Consider the following 7,885-nt stretch of genomic DNA (forward strand, 5'->3'; position numbering starts at 1 on the left):
TCCACGTAGATCAGTGTCCCACGCTCGTGGGCGTCTGGACATGCTTTGTTCAAAAAGATGTTGAACTCTGCAGGTGAGTTAGCGTAGCCAAAGGGACACCTGGTAAAGGTGTATTGTCGGCTGCCAAAAGTGAAAGCTAGTTTGTGTTGGTCCTCGGCGCGCACAGGGATGGTCCAAAAACCAGAGGCGACGTCGAGGGTCGAGAAGTACTTACCATCGGTGACCTTTGGCAGTTCCTGATGGAGCTGAGTCATTGGCCACCTGGATAAGGGTACTTGTTTATTTAGCTTTCTGTAGTCTATGGTAAGTCTCCACTTACCATTTGGTTTTAAAACTGGCCATAAAGGCGCAGAGTAGGTGCTATTACATTGTCTGATTATACCTTTGACCAAAAGGTCATCAATGATCTCCTGGACAGGCTGGTGTGCTTCCAGAGGGATCTTGTATTGTCTGACAAATGTTGGCGGTGCGTTGGGTGGGGTTGGGATTCTCACTGTGTGGAGTGAGGTCAGCCCACAATCTGTTGAGTCAGTTGAAAACGACTTTTCATATTTTAAAAGAACTTGGCGAAGTTTGTCTCTTTCTTCATCAGATGTCAGAGCGTCGGCTTGGGCGACCACCTGTTCAATCTGTGATGAGACTGATAAGGGTTCTTGCTCTTTGGGGAGCTCCAACGAATCCCTTTCTGAGTCGTCGGACCTGTCTATGGGTAAGACACCATAGGTTTGAGGTCCTTGGTCGACATCATCGGTTGAGAAAAGAGCTATGGCCTGTGTTGGTTTTGTGAACCATACTGGCCCAGCTTCTTTACTCGGTACCAGGTTGTCTGGGAGTCCTCCCAGAAATGGAATGCCTAGTTCAAAATCATGAAAATCAGTGGAAATCAACCATCCTAGCATAGTGTTTTTTGGGATCCGCACCTCATCCATGCCTGTGTTACACACAGCAATAGATGTGGTCCTAGAGTCAAGACTCACTTGGTTTGTGGCTTCCACGGACAGTCCCAAGTTGAAAAATGCAGGAGAAGGTTGAAAATATGCCGTTTATGGCTAATAGCTTGTCCAGCTATGATGTGGATTCGCACCATTAGGTTAATCACCTGAGGTGGTACTGTGGTGGTTTGGTTGCTAGCAACCTGGCAGGCCTCTGGAATGGTCTGCCCAGCCTTAAGGTTTGCTGTGTCTAGCACAGGAGGATCCTTTGTGGCTGGTTTTAGGGACCACAGCACCTTGTTGATGGTGTCCACGTGGACACCCAACCTTACCAAAATGTCAGAGCCTATGTAGGATGCATGTGGTAAGTTTTGGATCACGAGAAACGGGTGAACCAGTTCTCGTTGGTTCCAGTTCAGTTTTAGGTTAATGACTCCTTCCGCGGTCATTACCTGTGAACTATTGGGAACTAATGGAAAGCGGAAAGCTTTTTTAATTAGTTCTAGACCAACGTGTTTGTGAACCAAGGTTTCATAGAAAACTCGGTTAATTGCTGATTTATCTGTCCAAAGAGACAGAACAGCATCGTTAGTGTGGGACCCTTGGATCTCTACACCTTTAACTACCAGTGGTAGGTGGTGTTTGGTGGACTCTGACTGCTCCAGCTCACAGAGGAGGCTGTCTTGTTGGGTCAGAGTTTGGACCACCGGGTGGGTCTCTTTGGTTTCACATGATGTCAGAGGAGTACTCACCGGGCTTGTGTCCTCGGCTGAGGAGTCCTTTGCGCCTTCCGCGGTACCTGCTGTTAGGCAGTTTGTGTTACACTCCGGAGGCATATCTATTGGCAGTGGTTTGTTCACTTTGGTCCACATCGTTTGATCACCATAATCTATAATCGCGTCGAAGCGATTTATAAAATCCTGGCCAACCAAAAATGGGAATGAGTCAACACGAGACACGTGTACCGGGTGGTATAGTGTCATTCTGCCAACCTGCATGTGAACCATTGCTACAGCTGTCAGGGTTGTCCTCTTCTCTGAGAGACCCTGCATTTCTATAGCACAATCAGAGAGAGGTATTACCCTGTTAACACTGGCAGTGGCTGTCCTCAGCTCCTCGAACAGTTTAGCTGACATAATTGTTATGTCTGCCCCACCGTCCAGAAGTGCTTCATGTGTGAGGACACCTTTGAGTGTCACTGACAGGTACACCTTTTTGGCGACCCCCCTTCTGATAAAGTTACACAGAAACCTCTTGGGTTTTTTCTGACGCTTCTTCACACGTTCAGCCTTGTCTGTGTAATCTTGGTTTTCTGAACCGTCAGCACAGCAGTAGCTGTTTCTGAGTGTTCAGCTTGCGATGACTCGTCATCGTTTTTGTGTGAGTGTACCCCCCCTTCTTCCGATGAGGGGTTGTTGGAGGCAACAACAACAATGTCTTGGTGTGTTCCACCGACATCTGTAATGTTGTCATTCGCGCCCTCAGATGCAATAGTGATTACATCACTGCATAGTGCTCCTGGTTGGTTTCCCGTGTCAGTGTGTTTCAAAGTTTCTAAAAACCTGCGTAATTTCTCTGTCTCTTCCGAGCTCAGACGTGTAGGGCCTTGTTTCTGGAACTTTTGTGATTTCTTTGCCTCGGTTCGCTTCGTCCGAGGTGGGGGACGGCTAGGTACGTCTTTTGGGGGTTCCTTTTCGGACTTCCCCTGATAATATGGGTCCTCTTGGTTCCCATATCTTTGCGTCCTACGCACACCCCATTTACGATAATCACGTTCATCCTCTGAAAGAGGAGCTTTTTTGTCCCAGCGTGCACCTTCATGATGCGGTTTGTTAGTTTGAAAATACTGTTTTTTCTCGCCTTTTTTAGGAGGAGGGGTCAATGCACTCCATCTGTCCAGTTCTAGGGAGTGGGGTTTAACCTTTATACCAGGAAACATCTCTATGGGCGTCTTAGCATGAGAACATGCCTCAAACACATTCACAGCACACTGTTTAATCTCATTGATGGATTTTTCTCTGAAATTTGCCATCACTTGTACTGACATGCGTATGTCAGTGTGGAGATTTTTGCTGAAAACAAATTTAAAACCTTCTTCCTCCTCCATTCCGGTTTCATTTCTGTTACCAAAATAAGCTTGGAAGATTCTTTTATAATAGACTTTTGGATGTTCATGCTTGCCCTGCGTGACCTTGTCAGCAGCTGGGAAACCAGCAGGTCCCGTGCAGGGGTCGTACTCTCTGATCAAAGCTTCGCACAGAAGGTTGTAATCCCTTCTCGTTACATCAGATAGACGCTCGATGAAGGTGAACACCTCTCTGTCCGAAGTGAGCCTTATCAGACTGATTTTATCCTCAACCGTAGCATTAGGATAACCACTCAGTCTGAACGCAAGGTCTTTGAGGTACGCTTTTGTTCCAGTTGAACCCATTGGTCCCGGTACAAAGCGTTGTACATATTTTGAGATTTTTAGCAAATCATCCATTGAAGGAGGAAGTATCAACGGTCTCTCTTGCATGGTTGGTAGTGCAAATTGGTGCAGGTCTGTCCCTATCACCCGAGATGAGGGTGGAGGTGTATCTCTACACACCTGTGGAGGTTGCAGAATGGGATTAAGAGCAAGAGGTGCACCAAAATCTTTCTGGGGTGATGGCGGGTGGCCTGCACTCTGACCTTGATCGTCTTTGAGTTCCAGACAAACTCGCCCCCCGTCAGAACTTTTATTTGTTGCTGCGGCTAGTTTCTCCTCACAGGCTTTTAAGCGTTCCTGTGATGTTTGACATTCACTTTGTAAACCCACACATTGTTGGAGGAATGCCTCTCTTTCCAGTCTGCATTCGTCCAGCTCTTTTGATGCGAGCTGCAACCCTTGTTGTAGCACACCGTTGTCTGAACACACAGCTTGGTACTGAAGTTCTTTATCCCTAATCTTCTCCTCAAATGAGTGAGCCTGTAATGACAGCTGATTTTCTAAGTGCTCCCTCTCACCTTGCACCTCAACTGCACGTGTCTCTTCATCAAGTTTAGACTGTTCCATCAATTTGTCAAACCTCTCCTTTTCAGTTGCATATGCTCTAGACAGCACGACATTTCGTGCAACCTGATGATCCACTTTGTCTTTGAGAAGCAGAGAAATTTTTGCTAACCGTTCATGGCTCAGCTTCTTATTCTCTGCAACCATGGCACCTTTTGCCAAACTTCTCAGTTTTTCCGCTCTTTGAGTGTCATCAAGGTATTCTAACGGTGCACCAATAATTGGATTTGTTAAAATACATAAGGCTCCCTGGATGACATCTTGGGAGCTTAAAAGGTCAACGTTTACCTCTTCTCCTGCCATTATATTCTCTTTAAAAATAAAATAGGAAGATGTGGTGTTTAGGTGGTAATCTAAATCAGAAAAGTTTCCTTTTTCTCATATAATTACGCTTATTTAGTGATCTAGCAATTAAACGTGTATTATCTTTTCAGCAAATGAGTAAACTTTATCAACTCTGTGAATATCTGGACTGTATCTTTTAAAAAGTTTCTAATTTTTCATTTTGCACCTCCATTTGAGGAATTTATCAGTGAATGAAAAATGTTTCGGTAAATGCCTTTCCTGCATAAATACCTTAATCACTTTTTAAATGCAAGATAACAGTAATAATTCAGCTTGAAGAACGTTTATTAACTCAAAAATGCGTCTGACAGAAATAAACACGTATAATTTCACCCAAAATATCCTAAAAACGAAGTGAAACTGTGATTTCAAGTTTCCACAGGAGGTGGCAGCATAACCTTATTTTATTTTAACCCAGACACTGTTAGTGATGACCAGTAGGAGTCGCAATGACTTCCTGTGGCATCCGGTGACATCAGGTCGTTAGCTGTTAGCTTAAAATTAGCATCGGCTAGCGTGGTCCAAAAACACCATTTAATGACGGATTTCAAACTCAAATGTGGCAAAGTTTCAGCAATTAGGCTTCAAAGAAACGGAGCAGTGGATCAGAATCCAACTTTAAAGCGTTTTTCAACTTTAAACAGTAGATTGAAATTCCCTATGAAGACGAGCTTCATTTCTGGGTCACGTGACTGAATCTACCAATGGCAGAACAGCAACGGGGTGTGTTTTTATATCGCTGACTCAGAGGAAGTGACGCAGACACGTCACTCATTTCTCAGCGAATCAGGGCGTATCACACGGCCGTTTTCAACCAATCACAGAGACAAACAGCGGGGGTGGGTTTTATATCGCTGACTCAGAGGAAGTGACGCAGACACGTCACTCATTTCTCAGCGAATCAGGGCGTACCACACAGCGGTTTCCAGCCAATGGCCGCTCGATATTTCAGCTAGCGTGTTAGCATTTAGCATGAACATTCCGGACAACTTTTCGTCTTTTAAACTGTCAAAATGTACTATTTTCTGTTAAAAATGTAACGAATAACTCTCAAAGCTCCACTGAGATGGCACTCAGTCCTTAAAACGTCTCACCGTCTATTTAAAACACTCGTTCGGACTTATCAGAACCGAGCCGGACCAGAACCGGGTCTGCAGAACCCCCGTCCGTTTAAACAGAATCCACGTTTAACACAGCTCTCCAGCTTCAGTTACACACAACAGACGTACATTGTAGCTTTAAAATGACTCATTGACTCTCATTTCAGCTTTCAAAACATCACTAGCGACAGAACATTGCTGTATTTTCTCTGAGCACTGCAGCTCAAAAACGCTGCGTTTCACACAGCAACTCTCTGCACTTTTCATTTCATGCCAACATGATAATTCAATTGTCACACGAATACAGTCCATTTATGAACCTGTAACGGGCCACCAGTATGTAGATGAACATATACTGAGATATATTCATAAATTAAACGGATTCATTCATTTTTCTGGACTGAATAATATCGTGCATTGAATTTAATAAAATGTAACGTGAGACATTAATTTTCTTTCACCCATCAAATGAATGTGGTCATTTATTAACAGAATCAAAGTTTAACATCAAACATTTACATTAATTTGGCAAAATTGAAAATAACAACAGCTTAATTAATTAGCCAGTTTACAAGGAGGAAACCATACGGCCATGGTTTCCCCATGTCAGGCATTACCACAGACATTTCTGAAAATATCTGGAATGATTTGCTAGCAGGATAGAAGAGTTTTAAAGATGGGAAAATGAAGTTTAGAGGGAGGGAGATGGTGTGTGAGGGAAATTGTTGAACAGAACGGCACCTTCCATTCGAACCCAGCTTTCCTCGGTACGCTTCGGTGGTAAACTCGACTCGTTACCTCTCTGACGATGAATCAGTGGAAACGGAGTTCCAGTTAACGCTACCGGTCCAGCGTCTCCGTAGGATGGCAGAGAACCGTCCGGAGTGGTGGCGGTACTTCATCAACAACAGTTCACCTCACGAGTGGACTCACATGAGTGGAGTCCTTCAGAAGTTCCACTCAGATGTGGAAGATTGCACAATTCCCACGAGACTCGGACGAACTCCGGATCATGTCTGGACTTCTGTTCTCCCCAGCACTTCTTGTGTTCGGTTTGCTCTCCGAACCGAACTCGACCGGGCTCGACTGCTCTCGACTGAACGAACCGCAACCCGACTCTGGTTTGAACTAGGAAGTGCCGACATTTAAAGAGTTCTATTTCTGGTTCATTTGGGAAGTCCCTGATTGGTCGAAATAGCTAATCAGGGGTGTGTTTTTGTGACGTAAGAGGTCACTAGAAGTCAGAAAAACAGCAAGAATGTTTTGGAACAGATTGAAAATGTTTTAGAGACAGACGAGAGAAATGTTTGGACGAGTTGGGGGAAAACAGGTGCCAGCTTCTCTGTTTACGTCTGAGAGGATATAAAAACATGACAGTTCGTTCCAACAACTTGTCTTCGACCTTTGACCGACATCACAACTTGCTCATTTCAGACAGAAGATCAGAAAATGCATGAATTACTCCGTAACACATTCCAATTTGATTTCTACTTTGAATGAGGATTAAAAAATCACTAATACTGTTTCACAGTTGAATTAAAATGAGTAGTTCACTTCAACATTTTAAAAATGGTTTGAACTAAACACACTTTGATTATCAAACATTTGTAAAATAGTAATGATAATAAAAAAGAGAGTGTTCTTTCAATTGATCAGTGTAGGACACTTAGAAAGTCTCTGGATGAACTTAATCTTGTGTTTCTGGATTCAAATCAATGAAATACAGTTCTTGTCCCAGGAAGGCCCTCAAGGCCAGGACTTTGACCTGAGGCTTAGTTCACTACAATATTATTCAGTCCAGAAAATCGAATGAATCCGTTTAATTTATAGATAATATATCACAGATATATGTTACCCTACAGCAGCAACATGAAACACGTCAGCAGCAACATGAAAAAGGTCAGCAGCAACATGAAACAGGTCAGCAGCAACATGAAACAGGTCAGCAGCAACATGAAACAGGTCAGCAGCAACATGAAACACGTCAGCAGCAACATGAAACAGGTCAGCAGCAACATGAAACAGGTCAGCAGCAACATGAAACAGGTCAGCAGCAACATGAAACAGGTCAGCAGCAACATGAAACACATCAGCAACAACATGAAACACATCAGCAGCAACATGAAACACGTCAGCAGCAACATGAAACAGGTCAGCAACAACATGAAACAGGTCACCAGCAACATGAAACACATCAGCAACAACATGAAACACATCAGCAGCAACATGAAACAAATCAGCAGTAACATGAAACAGGTCAGCAGCAACATGAAACAGATCAGCAGCAACATGAAACACATCAGCAGCAACATAAAACAGGTCAGCAGCAACATGAAACAGGTCAGCAGCAACATGAAACACATCAGCAACAACATGAAACACATCAGCAGCAACATGAAACAAATCAGCAGTAACATGAAACACATCAGCAGCAACATGAAACACATCAGCAGCAACATGAAACACATCAGCAG

This window comes from Nematolebias whitei, chromosome 15 (assembly GCF_014905685.2).
Source record: "Nematolebias whitei isolate Nwh7 chromosome 15, NemWhi1, whole genome shotgun sequence".
NCBI classification, from domain to species: Eukaryota; Metazoa; Chordata; class Actinopteri; order Cyprinodontiformes; family Rivulidae; genus Nematolebias; species Nematolebias whitei.